At 42.5% G+C, this 20399-nt stretch overlaps 1 protein-coding gene across 8 annotated transcripts in view; it reads left to right on the top strand.

Moving 5' to 3' along the window:
• The window catches only part of SGMS1 (sphingomyelin synthase 1), a 293295-nt gene that overhangs the window by 73730 nt on the left and 199166 nt on the right, over positions 1–20399 (top strand). For 6 of the 8 annotated variants that reach the window (XM_033415853.2, XM_033415849.2, XM_033415842.2 and 3 more), the window contains one exon: positions 19845–19933. The gene's annotated coding sequence lies outside the window, so the exon portion shown is untranslated. Of the gene's footprint in view, positions 1–12240; positions 12372–19844; positions 19934–20399 lie in introns of all 8 variants that reach the window. The other 2 variants (XM_033415844.2, XM_033415843.2) reach the window with 2 other exon arrangements.

Here is a 20399-nt window from a genome sequence, read left to right as displayed (position 1 = left end):
TTTATATTTTATGTATAATATATGGTATATTACATATAATATACGTGTTATATACATAATATACATATGTAGTTTTATATCTATATTAAATATATATAGCTTTTCTGCTTTCTCACAAACTTTTCTTTATGGCCCTTAAAACAATGTTTTTGGTTTTTAACCATTTTACTTTGACTCGTGTCATTTATAAATCCTCACTCTTTTGACCTTTATTTTTTATGGACAAATATGCCTATTTCTTGCTCTGGCCCAGATTGTTGAGATTATAGAAATTGTAGTTTCTCTTCTCTTTTCTTAGTCTTTCATGTGTCTCGTAGTCTTTTCTTAAACAGATGTCTAAGAATTAAATGAGTAGCAGCACTTCAGAACAGTGATTTGTAAATACATATGTGCATCGGATCTTTGTGAACTTATAAAAATAATTTTAAGGGGAAGATTAAATGTACTTCCAGCCATTTTAGACACACAGAACCCGGAAAATTTTGTTTATACCCCTGTCTTGGATGAAGTGCAAGTCTTTGAAGAACGAAAAGCGGAAGTTGTAGGGTGTGGTTGTCCTCAGCTTTCTTTCCCACAGGGTCTAATTTGCTTGCTGGAACTTCGAAGCTGTGCCTTGAAAATCTGATGTTAGTGGTGGTGGCGACGGGAAGATATTAAGAAAAAAATAACAGTTCCCACCAGGGTGATTTTAGGCAAAGGTGTGAGACACGCAGCCTTTTCCACGCCTGGATGCCAACATCTCGAACTTTTCCTATTAAAACCTGTTCGTAGGAAAGAATCAGAAACTCTCCTCGAAGTGAAATAACTGTCAGTTTTAGTGCCTTTGTCCTGGGAGATTTGTATTTTGTCAGACAAGAAAATGTCAGCTCCAGGAATAAAAGTCCTTTTTTTAGGTGGATAAGTCCGACAGTTTGGTCCTAGTCATGACTTTCGAAGGCTGTCCTCTGGTTCTCTTGGTTGAATATGAAACAAGCCTTTTTCCCCTGCCAAAACCTCCCAAGAGTGGATGGCTCTATTACAGTTTCAAGGATCTTGGCCCCGTCTCCTGGCCTTGAATCCAAGTCTGGCAACTTACAACAGCTCTGTGCACTTAGAGTATGACAGATGGAGCTAGGTGGTCCCCATTCCCACAGCCGAGGGAAGTTCTGGGAGGGGCTGAAGATCACTGTATAGGCAGAGCTCTGAAGGGTCAAATTAATGCCCCTCGTGAGGACGTTAGGGGATGTAAGGTACTTAATCTCCAAAGAAAGATGAAATTATATTGATGTGCCATACTTTACAAGGCAGGAAAGTTCAAAACCTTTAGGAAATATTTTCAATAGCAGGAGTTTTCTTGTTGCTTGAATTAAGTTGCTACAAGAGGTAAAAATTGCAATAAGTGCTGTTATTTGGGAAATCAGAGACTTATAATGATAATGTTTTGCTGTATTAAGTCTTTACAGGTGTAGCAGCATAACTCTTATAAAATTTAACTGGATTGGAAAGCAGAAGCTATGGAATCAATGCTTTTGGTCTTTTCTTCTTCTGTGCCTGCAACCCCCATATATTCAAATCTTCAGTCTCTCTTAAGATTTCCAACTGTGGTTGGTCCAGCTCCCTTGCAGAGTTTCCGGTTGAATGTGTCCAAAGCACTTTTATCACAGCTGCATTTTGGTCTTCTCCCTTTCTCTCATCCTCTATATTCTCTGCCAAACCGAGTCACTGTTGATTCTGTCTCCAAAAAGTATCTGAAATCCACCAACTTCTCCCCAACTCTTTGCCACCCTGCTGGTCTGGTCACTTGGGTGACTGCAGTCACTCTTCTACATTTACTGGGATTCTTTCCCATCCTCTTTCTGAAATGAAAATCTGCTACCCCCCCATCCCCCCCCCCCAAACCCAACCCAAAACAAAACCGGGAAACAAATAAACTGGCATCACCCACCCAGCTTTCCCATGATGCCCATGATCTTCAGTTGAAATCAGGAGTCCCACGTGACCTGGCTATTGCCGACCTGCCCCGGTCCTCCCCATTCCCCCTCTCCCTGTCCGTGGTCCAGCTATGATTGGCTTGGTTTCAGTTCCTCAGAAATAGCATTCACTTATACTTTCCTCCCCACTTCTTAACATTTTGTGGACTCCTATTTTTTCTTTGGTTCTCCCCGTAAAATATCATTTTGTCAGGTAAAGCCTTAGGTTAGAGAGCGTCTTCTTTTATTTATTTCTTTATTTGGCTGCGTCGGGTCTTCATTGCAGCACCGAGATCTTTAGTTGCGGCATGTGGGATCCAGTTCCCTGACCAGGGATCGAACCCCGGCCCCCTGCATTGGGAGCGCGGAGTCTTAGCCACTGGACCACCAGGGAAGTCCTGAGACAGTCTTCTTGCATCATGTCCATCCCATTGGTAGATTTATCACTCTTGGTATATCCCTAGTACCTAGCGTAGGGTCTGGCATATAGTAGGCACTTAATCGTATTTGTTGAATGAAGGAAAGTAGTGGTGTTTACAAACAGGTTAAGTGCTTCTGAATCTGAGGTGTGGCATGTCTGGTCTGTGTGTGCACAGATGCCACCCCTTTTCTCACCTGTTCTCGAGGCAGACACTGCTCCTCTGTTTTTTGTTTGTTTGCGGTACGCGGGCCTCTCACTGCTGTGGCCTCTCCCGTTGCGGAGCACAGGCGCCGGATGCGCAAGCTCAGCGGCCATGGCTCACGGGCGCAGCCGCTCCGCGGCATGTGGGATCCTCCCGGACCGGGGCACGAACCCGTGTCCCCTGCATCGGCAGGCGGACTCTCAACCACTGCGCCACCAGGGAAGCCCGACACTGCTCCTCTGTTACGACTCCCTTCCCCTGGGCTGGCTTTCTTAGCTGCTGTCTAGGCAGCTGTTTCTGCTCTGTTGGTCCCTCTGAATTGGCATGTGGCATGAAACCGCTGCCATTTCCAGTCTAGCAGAAAAAGGCATAGCATTCCAGATGTGTAGGTTCTTGTCTCTAGACATTTGTGGAAACTCGTTGTGCCTTAGTTTGCGTGCAGTCTGATGCAAGTAATCAGATGGTAATGTAAGATATGCTTTCATGAAGATAGAGTAAGAAGCACTGAAAGATTCGTAAAGCTTATCCAAATAAAACGTTGTATAGTTACATTCAGTGTGCTTTGTATAACAAATACTCATCTTGTGATCAGGCACTTATGTGGAGAATAAAATGTAATTTTTTAATGCATGTAAATATAAGTTTTAATTGCAAGCTTACCGTATCTGTATATGAGTCCTTTACAACAGGGACTCTAATTTTCTTTCAGAATTAAGTTATCTCTTGTTAAGTTTTTATTTCGCTAGTGAAAAATACATTTCAAGGAGATAGAGTGTAAAAAAAAAAATCACGAAGATGCTAGTTTTTAATTTCGTTTACTGTCATTGCGTGGCAGTGTTTCATAAAGTTTCCCCATGGGTCACCTGTATCAGGAGGACCCGGGGTTGGTTAAATGGCACATTCCTGCCTCCACAACTTAACTGGATCAGACTTTCTGAGGCCTGGAAATCTGCATTTTAAATAAGCTCTAAATGTTTGAACACCACAGCCATATAATACCTAGTATATAGTGTGGCATTAGTAAATATTGAGTAGGATCTATAAAAGATGTCTCATTCACTGACCTCTTCAGTCTTGCCTGAGTGTAACAGTGACATCAGAAAATATACCGCTGCCAGTGCTCTCCAGTAAAAGGTGAAGGTATTGATGGTGGCCGAGGTTGAAACCAGTCAATGACCTTATTCAACCAGAGCACCAAAGATCAACAAGGGCATTGTTCCCAGAGGCTTAAACACACTGGCCCCCTGGGCACAATGGTCCTTTGATCACAGCTGACATGGGCAGAAAGGAACCAGGCAAGGCTCTGGTCCCCTTGGTGCCTAGTGAGGGCCAGCCCTGCGGTGAAGGGGCAGTGCTTCTGGTCTAGTTCTCTGGAGCGGCCCAGCAGGGTTAGGCTGGCAGTGGCCTTTACCTTCAACAAGACTCCCTTATTTCCTGCCCTCCCTGACTGCCCAGGATGCAAGGAGAAAACTTGCCCCTAATCGGAAGGCAGAAACAATAAGAGCATTTTAAAGTTGGCATTGCTGAGTGTGTAGGATGTGCTTTACTTGCAGTAGATCGTGTGATCAGCTTAAAGGAAGGGCAGTCCAGTGTGCTGGTGAGAGAGCATTTCACAACAAACTTTAACCCTGGACTGGACCCATGGGAGAGGTTATAGCTGTCTCTCTCGAGTTCCTATCTCCAGTTCCTATCCAGTTCTTGCTCTGCACCTTTAGCCTTCCTTGATCTCCTTCGACCCTTTATGGTACTTAGAGCTTGCACAATTCCGTATCCAGATTAATAACTGTTTTCTGCCATTTCCTAAGTCTTCATTCTGTCCCACCAAAAAGAAACAGATTCTCAGTGGGTGATGGTGTCCTCCCCACCGCCCCGCCCTCCCGGCCCTGGCATTTAGAAACCTGTAAGGACGTTCGTGGTTGTCACAATGATGAGGGGTGTCTATATTATTAACGTCGAACATCCCGAGGGTGTGGATGCTAAACACCCCTTGGTCCTTGGGACAGTCGCACACAGTGAAGGATTGTCCTGTTGAGGATGCTGATGCACCGCCACGAGAAACACTGGAGCTCTTTGGGTTCGCCTGCATCTTGTTCAGTGCTTCCTTGAGAATAGACCCAGCATTTATCATCTGATGAATCTGCACGGCTTAATAGATGCAGTACGAGCTAAGTTACTTACTGGGAAAATAAACAAATGGTTGCAGCCATCTTCCTGGCTGGCAGTTGTGCTCTGACAGTGGAGCCGTCACTCCTCTTGGATCCTGCTTTGCAGCTTCGCCCTTCCCAGTGGTACACTGTGGACAAGAGTTACGACCCAGACAGTAATCCTGAACTGCTGCTACTGTTCCACTCAGGAAACACTCTGATGGAACAAGATACCACCGTCCATTGTCCCGCTGGCACCTTGGTCTCATAAAAATAAACAGGAGAGGGCTTCCCTGGTGGCACAGTGGTCGAGAATCCGCCTGCCAATGCAGGGGACACGGGTTCGAGCCCTGGTCTGGGAGGATCCCACATGCCGCGGAGCAACTAGGCCCGTGAGCCACAGCTACTGAGCCTGCGCATCTGGAGCCTGTGCTCTGCAACAAGAGAGGCCGCGATAGTGAGAGGCCCGCGCACCGCGATGAAGAGTGGCCCCCGCTTGCCGCAACTAGAGAAAGCCCTTGCACGGAAATGAAGACCCAACACAGCCAAGGATAAATAAATAAATAAATAAATTAAAAAAAATAATAAACAGGAGATGCTAAGTAAATTGTTACATCATGAGGGGGGTGGGGACAGGGAATCCAATATTTTTTAATCACAGACACCATCCCAGGCAAGTGCTCTTAGCAGTAGGAGGGTTCGAGATTTGGAGGGACGTGTTCTGAGCTCCCAAACCTTCTGGAGTTATTTTGCCTGTGGATCAGAAAGCTACTGTGGGGAGGAAAAAAGTTTTGAACTAAGGATCAGACAAGGGTCCTGGAAAAGTTGCTGCTTCCTATCAGTCATTCAGTTAGAGATATCAGAGAAGTGACAGATGAATAAAAATTTAGGAACACAAAAGAGAGGGTGACATCAGATCTTATTTTAAAGGACTAAGAGTTAAGCCAGAAAGCTTGTTGACCTAAGGATGTCCAATAGACTATGGGATTTGAATATCTTAAAACCGGATAATAATTAGACTAACAGTAAAGACAATAGGAACAGACTGGGGAAATGCAGCTACAGGAGGTTGAGAGAAATGGCAAACTAAAATGAGTCAGCGGGCTGGTTTTTCCCTTCACAGTCTCCTGTGACCAATTGAGAAACAGTGTGTTCTTCCTTTGACTCAGTGAGCCTACTTCTAAGAGTAATTTCTAAGCAAATGAGTAGAGCTTTGTTCAGAGATTCAGCTCGGAGTATTAGTGAGCATTGTTTGAAACTGAACATTGGAAGCAACCCAGATGGCCCCCCAAAGAGCCTTGGATGAACACATTATAATTCATCTATACAATGGAATATTCTATAACCATGACAGTGATATTGAGGAGAAATATTGACATGGAACAAAATGTATGAAAAATAGGCTGTAATAGAATATATAAGGTTAATGTTTCAATAAAGAAATATGTAAACATAGAGGGAAAAAACATAGAGGGAAAAAGGCATTAATCAAAATGTTCACTTGGAGTATCTTTAAGTGGTTGAATTCCAAGTACCTGGAATTCTTTCTTAGGGCTTAAGTGCTTAAAATGTTTAATTTGAACATGTGTAATTATTTTTGTAATTAAAAAGTTTAATACAGTAAATAAAAACATGATCAGATTATTAAAGGGTGCTTTGTCAACCTGTTATCCAAGTATTTCAATATATAATTATTTTTAAATCCAAACATTACTGGTAGTTCTAAGAAGCTGTTAGTCCCTCACATTTTATTCTGGATTTAGTTGATCATCAGCACAGAGGAAATGAGGGTTCTGATTATGAGGAATAAATGTGATTGGGGGTGAATTAAAGAGTGGGAAGAAAGAAGGGATATATCAGTATAGTTAAGAGGAACATAGATAAACTAAGTCTAATACTTTAATAATGACTACATTTGCCTGGTTTGAAACTCTGCCTGGGAAATTCCCTGCTAAACATCATCATACACATCATACATCATACACTCTTAGGGTGGCTGGGGAACACCCACTAAGCCTAGGCTTGGCTCCCTTGCCCCAGGAGTGGCTGAATCAGAGATGTGAGAGCCTCAGGTGCTATAAGGTTTCCAGCTAAAGGCCTAGTCCATGGTAGGCTTCCAGTTCTCAGAGGTGAGGCCACAGAGCTCTATGAGTGAGTCAGCCCATTAAGAATTTAGGTCTTATTTAAAGGAAATACTTGGCAGCAGCATTTCTTAGAATATACTCTGTGGGACACTATTCTTAGGAGAAGGCTCCATGGGGGAAATCATAAAAGGAGGCGGGACAAATAGGCTTGTGAAAGGAGACAGGTCAGCGTGTCCCGCAGCCCCTACATCCCCACTTGCATCTCGCAGTTAGTATACTGAGGCTCCGGGTATCTTGCCTTAAAGACATCTTTTGGCTTTGGGTTAACCCTGAGTTTACTAAATTTAGTTAGCTATAGATTTTTTCTTTTTTTTCGCGTGAGGATTTAAAAAAATTATTTAGGCGAAGATGGATATTCTTATATCCTCTTTTGTTCAGAGGACCTTCATTCTAGCTAGAGTTTAGAGCTGAGAGCTTTGAGTATACACTGTGGGCGAGGCACTTAGAGAAATACAGAATCTTCTCCACCCATGTGGGGTCTGCTCACTCTTCTGGGAACACTGTAAAGTGAGGCCTAAGTTCACATAATACTGAGCAGTGTCTGTCTACGTTGGCGATCTGCATAGTCTAGGATTCTGCTTTCGTTGAAATCTCAAATGACACAGGTTGGCAAGAAATACATAATAATGTTAGTGCCTTGTCCCCTCTCTTCTAATTTCCCTTTGGTGAGTATATATTACTCCTCCTCCCAAAGTTTTATTAATAAAACAATGGGCATACAGTATTTCCAACCCAGTTCCTCTTGGAAGGAACAGGGGAGACAGGCTGGTAGTCCACTCTGCAGAGGAAGGGTCCCTGGCTGCCACGTCTGGCCGCTCTCTGCTCTCCCATGCTGGTGGGAGGAGGTCTGGAGAGCAGAGGGCCTTGTGAGCCAGGGATGACTCCTGCTGACGCCCCTCAGGACCTGGGGATCCTGAGGTATCAGGAAAGCCAGAGGGGCGGTGAGGCTGGGAGCTGATGCTTGCAGGGGCACTGCCACTTCCTCGGGCTGCTGGCACTCTGTTGCGGCGGGGACACATGAGCAGTTTTTCTTTTTACATAAGCAACTGTTTAAGTCTGGGGAGGTAACTCTGAGTTAAGATTTTGATTTCTTTTTTTTTTCTTTTTTTCTGTTTTTTTGCGGTACGCCGGCCTCTCACTGCTGTGGCCTCTCCCGTTGCGGAGCACAGGCGCCGGACGCGCAGGCTCAGCGGCCATGGCTCACGGGCCCAGCCGCTCTGCGGCATGTGGGATCTTCCCGGACCGGGGCACAAACCTGTGTCCCCTGCATCGGCAGGCGGACTCTCAACCACTACGCCACCAGGGAAGCCCAAGATTTTGATTTCTTAAACTCCATTGTAGGGCCCCAAACTTGGGAGACCAGCAACATAGAGAGAGAGTATAGAAAAGAGATATTTTCAGTAAAAATTGTTTAGGCTTCTGTTAAAAAAGATGCGCTATAGACCCTTTAGTAGGAGAACGCTCATCTTGTGAAGATGTGGCCAGTGATACACGTGGAGAAGCCACAGAAGTGCGAGTAATGATAACTCTGGACAGTGTGTCTATTTTTTTGACGTGAGAGCGTTGGTGATGCACCTCAAACAAAACCAGACCTCTGGGCGGTTGACTGGGGTCCAGCCCCCCTCTGAGGCACATCATGGAACCAGGCTCCCTTCCTCCAGCCCTGCAGCCCTCACCTTCACGGCTCAAAGCTCAATCACATCCTCCTGTGGCTCCTGTAAAAGGAAGTGGGCCAACCATGGGTTTTGACCCAGGGGATTAAAAAGTTAAACTTTTCTGAGTTTAGCGGAGGAGCAAAGAATTTGTCCTGTTTTTGTCAAATGAGATCCATCTGGAAAATGAATTAGGAGAAAAATATTCTTGAAAAATAAACTTTTGATTAAAACTTTTTTTTTTCCCTTCCAAGGTGCCAGTTAAACAAAGTGGAACACATTACCCACAAGGCAATTTTAGATAAGAAACTAAACATTCAGATGCCTCTTCCTTTCTTTAATAATTCTACACTGATTTGGTTCCTGTCACAAATGTGGGTGAATAAGATAAATGATCCTGGCATGATCAGCAACCTTTATATTTTCTGTCTGCTGAGAATACTTAAAGCATAGACTCTAATTTTGTAGATGGAATGAACCTTAGAAAGTCAGTTTTTGCTGAACATCAGAGTGTAGATTAAAGATAACAAGGACACTCATACAAATTCCCAAGAACCTAACTCTTCAGTCACACCCAACACTGGTAAAGGGATGGAAAGGAGCATGAATATCATTCCTGCCAAGTGGTCTTTTTACTGACAGATGGGACAAAACCTCTCCCTCCCCATGAGTGATATTTTCACTGTGGTGCTCCAAACAGGCACCTCTTCTTAACAAATGTTTGACCTGTTTCTTGTGAATAGCCAGGGCACAAATAAAAAAGACTGGACATTTTAAAAAATGATATTTGTTGTTTTTAATGGTGAAAACGATTCATTCAGCAATGTCTGCATGCCTCCCATGACCTGGAAACTGTTCTAGTTGCTGTGGTTATAAAGGTAAATAAGAGAGGCATGAAAACATTATGCTGTCAACTTACTTGGTATATTTAACCTATTCCTTTCCTGTATATACATATTTTTCTATTATATTATACTTAGAAGGATATTTTTGTATCCTGTTTTCCTCATTTAATATTATATCTTAAGCATTTCTGCATGCATATAATTTTTAATGGCTGCATACTGTTCTGTTTTGTGGATATTTCACAATTTCTTAAACCATTTCCCTGTTGTTGATCAATTAGGTAATTTTGAATTTTAGTAGTAAAAACATGATAAACATTGATGTATAAAATTTTACCCTCATTTCTAATTATTTCCTTAAGATAGGTTCAAACTGGAACTGGGTCAAAGGGTATGAACACTTTTAAGGGTCTTGATACGTGATGCCAAATGCTTTCTTGTATGGGGCAAAGTAGTCATTTCACTTTATCCTCATTTCCTCATTAGCGTAGGGTTTTTTTGGTCTTTTTATTTAGTGCTGATGTATTAGAAAAAATTTTGGATTGGTTTTTCCTGGAAGATCTTGTTTTGGGGACCAACTTCTCTGTGACACCTTCCTGCCCGATGTGTTTTCAGTCATCTTATTTAGGACTTTTAAACTTGATAGAAGGAAAGGGTGTTTATTTCTATATTGTCAGTGCCTCCCTGAGTACCTTCTCTGAGGTACACGTTAATATTATACTCATAGTAAAAATATAAGAAACCACATGACAATGCTGCTGCATGTATTATATAAGCCATTGTTAAAAAAAGATGATCCTGGGGGGGTGGGGGGTAGGGGAGGGATGGATTGGAAGTTTGGGGTTAGCAGATGTAAACTATTATATATAGAATGGATAAACAACAAGGTCCTATTCTATAGCACAGGGAACTATATTCAATTTCCTATAATAAATCATAATGGAAAAGGAAAAAAAAAAAGATGATTCTCTTTCTCAGTACCTAGGGGGAAAGACCTTTTTCTATTCTTCCTTTAATCAGAATTATGTGGCCTGCCTCATTTCCCTTTTTGCTCTGCCTATTAGAAATGTAGAAATTTTACTGTTCAAGTACACCAACAGCATTATCTTGTGGTTGGAAAATCAACTTCTTTCATTTCATGACTTTATATTTGTGACTTCCAAGTGCCTATGTATCTTTTATCGAACGTTGCCTCGAATCTTTCCTGCAGATGGGTAGCATGTAAATCATTTAATGAAATGAACTGCTAATGATGGTGTGATGATTTTAGATAAACAATTCATTTGGCTTATATCTTTAAGGTTTTTGGACAGAAAATTACATACAGTTTTAATTGGCTATAAGAAGGCCAGGGATTTTGGAGGAAACATTAGGGCCAGAAAATCCTGGTACAGCTTATTTAAACGCTGAAGCTGTGTATGTTTTTAGCAACCAGTATTATGGTGTGGCTGGTCATTAATTGAGAAACTTCTTATTTAACTAGCGTGCATTAAAGTAATGTGCAGTTTTTCATGGGGGTGTGATGATGCTTGAGGATCATGATGACTATTTAAAGTACTTAGTACGTAGATGGGTTGTGCTGCTTTATTGCTTTAAAGAAAATAATGAGGATTGGACAAGGAAATTGCAAAGGACTTTGGGAAAAGAAAGATCCTTCCTCACATGTGGGATTGAAATGCACAGCAGGCTTAGTCTTGCCCTCCTCTGCACCCTTCCACACTCAACTCGCTTTGCCAGAAGCTCTAATTGTATGGTATTGTAATTATTTGTTTACAGTCTGTGTCTCTATTAAACTCTAGTTGGCCCAGTCTTGGTCTTCTTTGTGTCGGCTATATCTCGCACAGTGCTAGCAGTAAATTTTTCACATATATGATTCATATTTCTGAAATAGCAGATTAGAAGGCATATTTTAGGCCAGTAAGTATTTCAAAATATCGGCAAGTATTTTGAATAGTTAAGAGGGGCTGGGAGGCATTTTTTTGCCCCCAAAGTTTAATATGTGTTCCTTCCAAAAAAAAAAAATCAGAAAATCTGAACTCCTAAAATCCTACATTTCTTAAAATTATTCAGTTGCAAGCAGCATTTTGGTGCTGAGTCCTGCTTGAATGGGCTAAGTGATCCTTCCTGGGGCAGCCCTTCTCACCTTTTCTCCCCTACAATTTTTTTTTTTTTTTTTGGCTGCGGCTTGGTTTGGGGGATCTATGTTCCCCGACCAGAGATTGAACCTGGGCCCTCGGCAGTGAAAGTGTGGAGTCCTAACCCCTGGACTGCCAGGGAATTCCTTCCCCTACATTTTTGTATTGTTCTGGGCGTGAACATCACCCATATTTATTGAAGGCCTATGGTATACCCATCCGTGTGTAGTGCTGAGGATACAGTGGCGATCAAAATGTGGACTCTGCTGTCAAGGATGGAGTTCAGATTCTGGAAGTATTAGAAGCAGACTCAAGTCTTAGAATTTATACAGGGAACTTTCTTGTTGCTTTCCTCTTTTTCTTGTGGGCGAGTTGACACAGAGAAAACCACAAATAAGAAAGTTCGGGAGTCACTGATTTCACTATGTGTGATAAGGATCCTCTGCTATAAACAAAACGAGAAAAGGATATTGCAATATACTTCTTCCTTCTTTAGTCTCACCCAGACACATACTTTGTGCTGTGCTGTGGATGTTCATTTTCACAGTGTCCCAGCTCTAGAACCCAATTTGTTCTTGTGGAAATTTAGTCACTTTTGGAGAGCCATAGCAGTTTGTAAATCACGCCTCTCTGATAATGTTCCCAAGGCCATTATGACTAAATTGGGTGATAGAATGAGATCTGTAGTAGTATGTCCCTTTGATGGGTGACATATCCTAACCTTTCAGTGATTTGGGCTTCTTTAAAGCACAGAACACACCTTGGGGATGAGAGTTGGATTACATGGAATGTTGCCCAGTGAAAGTCCGGCGAGTGCCAAAGAAATGCTCTGTGGAGTGACTGCCTGATCCCAAGATTACGTTCCTGCTTGCCTCACGGGTGAGTCTTCTAATTTTTAGCAACAGTCTCCGCTGTCTATTGTGGAGCCCAATCGCTTAGTCTCTGGGATGCTCAGAATCCTCACCTGTAAAATCTGGATCATTTGATGAGCCTCTGAGTGGCTCTGAAGACTCAGTGACATCTGTGAAGTGACTGTTGCGCGACCAGGAACAGAGTCGGCCCTTAGTATACAGCAGCCCCTCTTATCTCTTAAAATGGAAGGTTTTTTTATTCCCTAGCATTTAGAAACACAGGCTTATAATATTTTTAAATTACAGTAGTTCATATTTATTCATAATGAATCCACAGTATATTTCAGATACTACAGATTGCATTCTTCTTGGTCTATTAACTTGGTATTGTCTACTTGGGGGTTTTTCCATATGGCTTAGGACTGAGTCTTGAAGCAAACCAGTACTTAATTAGTTAATTGATTAATTAATATTATTTTACATATATAGTCCTTAGTGCCAAGTACTAGAATGAAGTTCTTTGTATAAATTATCTCATTTACTCCTTAGTGAAGACACTGAAGCACAGAGAAAGATCAAGAAATTTGTTCAAGGCTGTATTGGAGGACTTGGGATTGAAACCCAGGCATGTCTGACTTCTAAGCCCAGATTCCGAGCGCTCCTCTTTCCCTTTAGCACGTGTTAAATCGCTGAGAAGAGGACCCTTCAGAGTGGCAGACACCAGTGCTTTATGGATGGCTTTCGGTCTGGTTGGTATCACGTGCCTGAACACATCATTCTGTAGTTAAAGGACTCGTACTCTGTGTTAGGTGTTAAGATAGCACAGCTCACTCATGAGCACTGCACTTTATTTATGTTCCTGCTGGGCCCTTATCATAGTCTGTCCTTGCTCTAGTTCTTAGTGGTCAAGTCTCGGAGGAGGCAATATATCGAGTGGTTAAGAGCCCAAGACTCTGAAATTGGACAGCCTGGAATTGAATCCCAGCTCTGTCAATTACAAGCTGTGAAAGAAAGATGGAGCAAGTTACTTATCTCTGTGCCTTAGTTTCTCATCCATAAATTGGGAATAATAAATAGTATTTACTTTAAAGGGTTGTTGTGAGGATTAAAAGAGTACACACACACACACACACACACACACACACACACACACACACACACACACACACGGCACTTAGGGTGCTTAGAACAGTTCCTGGCACGTAGTGAGTATTCTGCAGTGTTTGTGGTTAATAATAAGATGACCGTGTTCTTTGAGCATAGCTATGGGCCATGTCATTTTTGTCTTCGTATTCTGCACAGGCCCTGCCCCAGTGCTCTACACATGGTGGGCTCACTGTGAAACTCTGTTGAAGGAGCGGATGGATATGGACAGGTGAAATGGTTGAAGGCATGACCAGTTCTTTTTCATCTTGAAGTTGTATTTGCCTCATTGACATAAACTATCTTGACTTTAATAGGATCAGAGACTGAATAACTAGAAGAGGTTGACCCAGGCAAGGTTAAAATTATTTGTCAATCATAATAGCTAACATTTGTTAAGTGCTTACTGTGGGGTAGGCACAGGCTAAATATTTTATGATTAACTTACTGAGTCTTTCCAAGAGCCTCATGAAGCAGGTATTATCCCATTTTACAAATAGTAAGCCTTGTCCCTGTAGTTAAGAGGTTGGATTTTGAATCAGGCAAGACTGTGTGAAGCCCACAGCACAAGCAGAGCTGAGCTTCTGTCTCAGGTCTCCCTGAGCGACCTTTAGCCTATAGCAAAGCACCCAGTAAACAGTTGTGTTACCTGTTATTATTGCAACTTCTCTGAGGCAGAATCATAACGCCAATACTACTTGAATACAAATATGAGAGCCCCAAACATTGGTAATTATCATAGCAAGCATGTCATGGGTATACAAACTACATATTCCTTTGTTAAAAATTCTGCCTTTAGGAACGTCTTCACATTGAAGCTAAACTTTTCATACTTCAGGTTAAAACTATTTTCTCTATGCTGTCTTTAGTGGGAATGGCAAAATGCTGTCCATGGCTCTCAGCAGGGTAGTGCTTAAAATGATGTTAAATGGTGGAGTCTTCCTTGTTTTCTCTTTCCTAGGTTAGACTTGCCCTGTGGGCTTCATACTTTTCATCCCTGTGGGTTTCATCTACTTTTGGTCCTTTTCTGTTTTGTTTTGTTCTCAGTTTTCTCTAGAAGTGTGGAGCCCAGCATTGGTCACTCTGACTCTGGCTGATATTAATTATGACCTGAAGTTGTACATCCTCCTTCACAGTCAGGGTCTGCGATGTGAAGACGCCTCCCCTGTGTGAGGCGATGCATGGTACTGAAACACTCATACTGTCTGCTTTACACTGTGCCATTTGGGCGGCAGCTGGTCATGGGAGTCCTGTTCATGCCTCCTTCGTTAGGTCCCCAACTCCACAACCTGGGGCCAGGAATGAACATACTGGACCAGTGACATGCAGGGCCCAGATGGTCTACAACAGGATTTTGCCCGTTCCCCAGTCCTCACTTACTCGTGTGCTAGCTAACATGGAGCATCGATCCTACTGGTTGTGCAGTATACGAGCTTCTTGAGAATAGAATTGATTTAATTACACAAATATTCCAGATTCTTCCCTGTGAGAAGTCCTTTTAATCTTTGACCTAATACATTTTTTTGTTTGTTTCTTTTCTTTTTTTTTTTTGGCTGCACCCCAGAGCATGCAGGATCTTAGTTGCCTGACCAGGGATCAAATCCTTGCTCCTGCAGTGGAAGCGCAGGGTCTTAACCGCTGGACCGCCAGGGAATTCCAATTTTTGTTTGTTTCTAGTAAGAACATCCTTTTCCATTTCCCCCACTACTTTTAAATACTTTTTGCTTGAGCCATGTGTATATTCCTGGATTCTTGAAATTGCTGGTCCCCTGTCTTGATGAAATATTTTGTTCTTTTATGAGCGTCACAGTTGATGTTAGTTTATGAGTGACTTTACGGCATCCTCTTCTAAAGAATTCTGATGAGTTTCTCACATCTTACTCTTACCCTTTTAATGCTGTCACAGGGTCATCATCTGTTGCCATTCTGGGCCTTTCCCTGGAAACACCAGTTATACTGTCAGTTTTTCAGTTAAATATGTTAAGTACTGTTTATAGAAAGCCTTTAAGCTCTTTGGCCCCACCCCTCACTGGCTGTGTGGCATGCGGGAGGCTGTTGACCCTCTCTGTCCCCTTGCTCATCTGCAGGGTAGACTGTTAACAGCTCCTACCTACAGAGGTGGTGTGAGCACTCAATGAGATAGTGCGTGCTAAGTGCCCCTAGTGCTTAGCACATGTAAGCGCTCAGTAAACATTGTTATCATTGTAAAGGTTAGCACAGGTGCAGTGAGGATACTAAGGTCGAGGCACTAACCCAGCTTTGAATGGTGATCGTGACATATTTCCCAGAGGTTATCAAGCCTCAGTGATTTAGTCAAGAGGAGAAAGGGAGGAAGGGGTCTTTCATGAAGGGGAAACGGCTCTTGGGTTTTCATTCACAGGACATAGCATGTTGTGGGGGGTGACGGGGAAAGCTGAGCAGGGAGCAGATCGCAGAGGTCTTTCTTTGGGAAGCCCAGGGGCTCTGACTCTATTCCTGAGAAAGGGGAACCACTTGATGAGAGTGCTGGACACATGCTGACTTGAGGAAACAGAGCTCAGCGGGGTCCACACGGAGAAGCTGAGACCTGAGAAGACTGATGTAAGAGTCCCCCGAGGATGGGGAGTGCCTGCACGGTGAGGCAGGCAAATGGACAGATAAACACTGCGTTTACATCAGACGCTCGCCTTTAAGTTCTAGGGGGCCTGGAGTAAAACCGAAGAGAGATGTAACTTCCATGCACCGATTCCTTTAGAGAAAATGAATTAGATGGGCTGCAGTGTGCATGTCCAATATGGAGAAAGTCTGCTCAAGAAGTAGAAAGGGGTCGTCCCCCATTCTGCCTGGTGCGCCGTGTGGAAAGCTGCATGTGTGCACGCGCCCGTGGCTCAGATCCACTGGCTTGTGCAGGGAAAGGCCTAATCTCCATTTTCCTGTGATGGCAAACTCCTCTTTTCTCACAGCATGTGAGAAGAAAATACTGTTCTTGTTTGCCAGTTTCCTTTTGATTAACTTTGTATCTGGGGTTGCAGGTTTTCTTTTGGACTACTTTTTCTCTGATTATTTTCTCACCAGTGGTTAGAAGTGGAAATGGAAATATGCCAGAAAATGATTTATATGAAAAGGAGTCTTCTCCTCACCCCTAAGTACATGCACATAAACAAGAAAAATAAAGAATAGCAACTAACTTTGGATTCTTTGGCTAGACTATAGTGTTTTATTTTGCCATTTGGAGGAAGAGTTATGGAAATAAAGGGAAATATATGTCAGAGTGATAGCCAGCTGGCTATCTGAAGTGAGTATCAGCTTTCCGGAAGGAACAGAGACACTTTCTTGTCATTTTATTTAGAATTGCCTGACTGCTAGAGAGCGTTTTTCTTGCCACAGTGCTGCAATAAAAGTAAACACATAACGTTTCTAAGAAACAGATTGTTAGTTTCTTTGAAATGTTTAAATAAAGAGCATTTGTTACATGCTCCAAGTATTTGATTCTTAACTCTTCCCAATAGAGCAGCTCTGTGTCCCACAAGCATCACTTAGTGTTGAAGGCACCAAGAGAAATAGAGAGGTAACTGGTACTGGACTTGGCCCTCCTTCAGTAAACTAGAAAACTGGACAGTACACGAGCCAGTTACTGTCAGTCACGGGAAAACAGGCAGCCAGGACGTTGATCCTTGAGAGAAGAGAGTCACATGAGGTGAGACCCACATTTGCCCTAGTTTTCTGCTGGAGCGTATTCCCTGTTCCCTGCATTCCCTTCCTGGGGTACCAAGGAGGGGGAGCCTGTTACAGCACGGTGGGTCTCCAGAGTTCAGGGCTGCTGAAGAGGCTGGAATTTGTATGGCAGGCTACTGGGGAGGAGGGAACTATGAGAGGGGAACCCAGAAGCTGAGATGTGTATCCATACAGGGTGAGACCTAGCAGAGAGCAGCTGTTCCCAGGCAGGGAAGAGAATGGCCATAGCAAGGTTCATGCAGTATGGAGGGAAATGGAGAGTTCTGGGCTAGCCAGGGTGGAAAGACCTTGCTGAGCACCTTCACCATTCCGAGACACCGGAAAGACCATGCCTTATGATTAAGGGTCATGCATTAGGACCAAGGACGTATCTCAAATAGACCTATCTTAACCAATTATAAAACCAAGCCTGACGGAATTGAGAGGATCTGCCAGTAATTTAGTTGCCATCAGAACCAAACTGAACACCTCCCAGTTGTCAACCTTATAACAGAAAAACATGCAAAGAAGCAGGAAAATGTGACTCATTCAAAATGAAAAGTAATCAGTGGAACTAGACAATGCCTTTCAAACAGGGTTATCCTAGATCTTGGTCTGTATAACACCATTCTCCACTGAAAGGACCCAGGGCGTTTAGAGAAATGTCTGCATCTAGGGCAGAGACAGAGTAAGTACAAGATGAGCCTAGAACTTTTTTTTTAATGTCAGAAAGTAAGGAAATAAAAGTAGAAAAATAAAAAAAAATGATGGGGGCATGTCACAAAGGTAAAGGAGCCAGTTTAAAGGGTCGCCCACTGGCTAAATCTGAGACAGTTTGAGCACCAAAATTACTAAGTACAGTGATAAATTATAAATTGTTGAAAAAGTAGGACTTCATATATCCTTACTGATCATAAATTGACAAATAGATGAACAAATAGTGTAGACTGCTGAGTCCTGGATGGTAATGTGGAGGGAATGCTGGAGTTGGAACCATGAGCATGTCGTAGCCATGGTAGTAAAGTTCAGATCAGGCAAGGGTCACCAGTGGATGCTAAATCTAGGGGGACATTTTGATGAGGGACAAGATATTTGCATGGTCTTAAAGTGTCTCCCCACAGATTACTTATTAGATGTAAGGGAAAAAATAATAATTTTTCTTGGGAGAAATTGGACAGCACCTTGGCTGGGTGATCAAAATTTATATCGCCAGGGAGGGGCACATAGACTTCACATGCCTTCAGCTATGACACCAGGAGAAGAAAACTCTGTAGTTTTCTGCCTGATAATGCATAGGCTGAATTGAATCATGAGGAAATGTCAGACAAGTCAAAATGGTAATGTTTTATTAATATAAAAAAAGGGGAGGACTATATTCTTCTAAAGTGTCAGTGTCAGTGTCATAAAAGGTAAAAAAGTGCTGTGTGTCGCAGATTAATGGCAGCTAAATATAATACCTTACCCTGGACTGGATCCTGAATTGGAGGAAAAAGAAATGCTATAAAACGCATTATTGGGTTAATTGAATATGGCGGTCAATTAAAGTATTGTATCGATATTACATTTACTAAGATCAATAACAACATTATGGTTTTGTAAGAATATCCCTATTCTTAGGAAATAAATTCTGAAGTTTTTAGAGCCATGATGTATGAAACTTATCTCCACGTGGCTCAGAAACAGAAAAATGTTAAGTGAGGAACTTCCCTGGCGGTCCAGTGGTTAAGACTCCGACCTTCCACGGCAGGGGGCACGGGTTCGATCCCTGGTCAGGGACCTAGGATAATGCATGGCGCGCGGCCAAAAAAAAAGCTTATAAAACAAATGTTGAGTGAATGTGTGTGTCTGTAGAGAGAGAGTGAATGATTAAGTATGTACGTTAAATGTTATTAGCAAGTGAACATGGATAAAGAGTACATGGCAGTCTTTGTACTATTATTATTCTACAACTTTTCTCTGAACTTGAAATTGTTTCCAAAAAAGAGAGAGAGAGAGAGAGAAATAAAGCCCAGCAACTATAACTATGACTTAAAGAGAAAAGGAGGGTATGTGGAAAAGATACATGTGTTTCTTAACTAACTTGGTATGGATTTTCTACCCTCTGTGTTGTCTCTGGTAAATAAACGTTTAATCCTATGGCAGTGTCTTTGTCATTCAGGAGGCAAAGCCGTTTCTATATCTGTTGCTTAAGACACTATATCTAGTGGAAGAAGAAATAATAATACTGCTTTTCAAATTGAAACCATTATATCATTTGGTGCCGTGGAAGAGTTTGGAATAAGGAGTCATAGAAGTGGTTCGAATTCCTCCTCTGATGCTTGCTGGCTGAATGATCACTGGAAAGTTCCCTAACCTTCGGGAAATTTGGCTGCTGCATTTTAAGATAATACTTGCCTAGTCTCAATATCTTACAGCTCAAATGAGAAAATGCATGTGAAATCTCTTTGTAAATAATGATGAATTCTTCTACAAACATTAAATTACTATTAATAGTTTCAGTTAAAGAAGAAAATTGGCTTAGACCAAGGTAGAGACTTTCCTTAATTCAGGTGGCTTTTTTTCCTTTTAAATGTCAAGATTGATTATACAAGAGAGTTTCTTTCCGCTTGGACCCTCGGTTCCTTCTGGTTGCCTCCTTTCTAATTTCCTGCCTTTATTATTCTAGGCAAAGCTGCAGTGACCGAAGGAGTTGTGGATTTTCTGAATTTCAAGAACAGTGAAGTAGGAGATAGCAGAGAGTGTATAAAAGAACACGTAAGTCAAACTCAGTGTTTCATCCATTCTCAAACATCTTATGGATCTGAAGTTCCTCAGGATCTCTCCTGCTTTGTTCTGAGATTGTGTGTGAGGCTCTGAAGGATGGAGGGATCTTTGAGGTCTTCAGCTTGCCCAAGGTCAAAATCAGCCAAGGAAAGGCCAATGTGGTTTGGGGGAGGAAGGAGAAAGGATTGAAGAGGCCAGCTTCCTCATTGGAAGAGGAAGGCAACACAGGCCAGGGTGGGAGAAGTGCGTAAAACAAAGGGCACAGGAAACAGTCTGCCTGAGTCACTGGAAATGACAGAAAAGGGCCCTGCCAGATCTGAAGTTACGTAAACCAGGGAGGAAGGCTCCAGGGAGGCCTGGGGGAGTCATTTCCTTTACTCTGGAATTGCTTTTGATTGAGACTCCTTATCTGGGAAGATTACAGTTATTAGGTCTTCCCCTTCTCTGGAGTTGAAGA

The sequence above is a fragment of the Orcinus orca genome, chromosome 14 (genome assembly GCF_937001465.1).
Source record: "Orcinus orca chromosome 14, mOrcOrc1.1, whole genome shotgun sequence".
Lineage (NCBI taxonomy): Eukaryota > Metazoa > Chordata > Mammalia > Artiodactyla > Delphinidae > Orcinus > Orcinus orca.
This window is presented reverse-complemented; position numbering and strand designations above follow the sequence as displayed.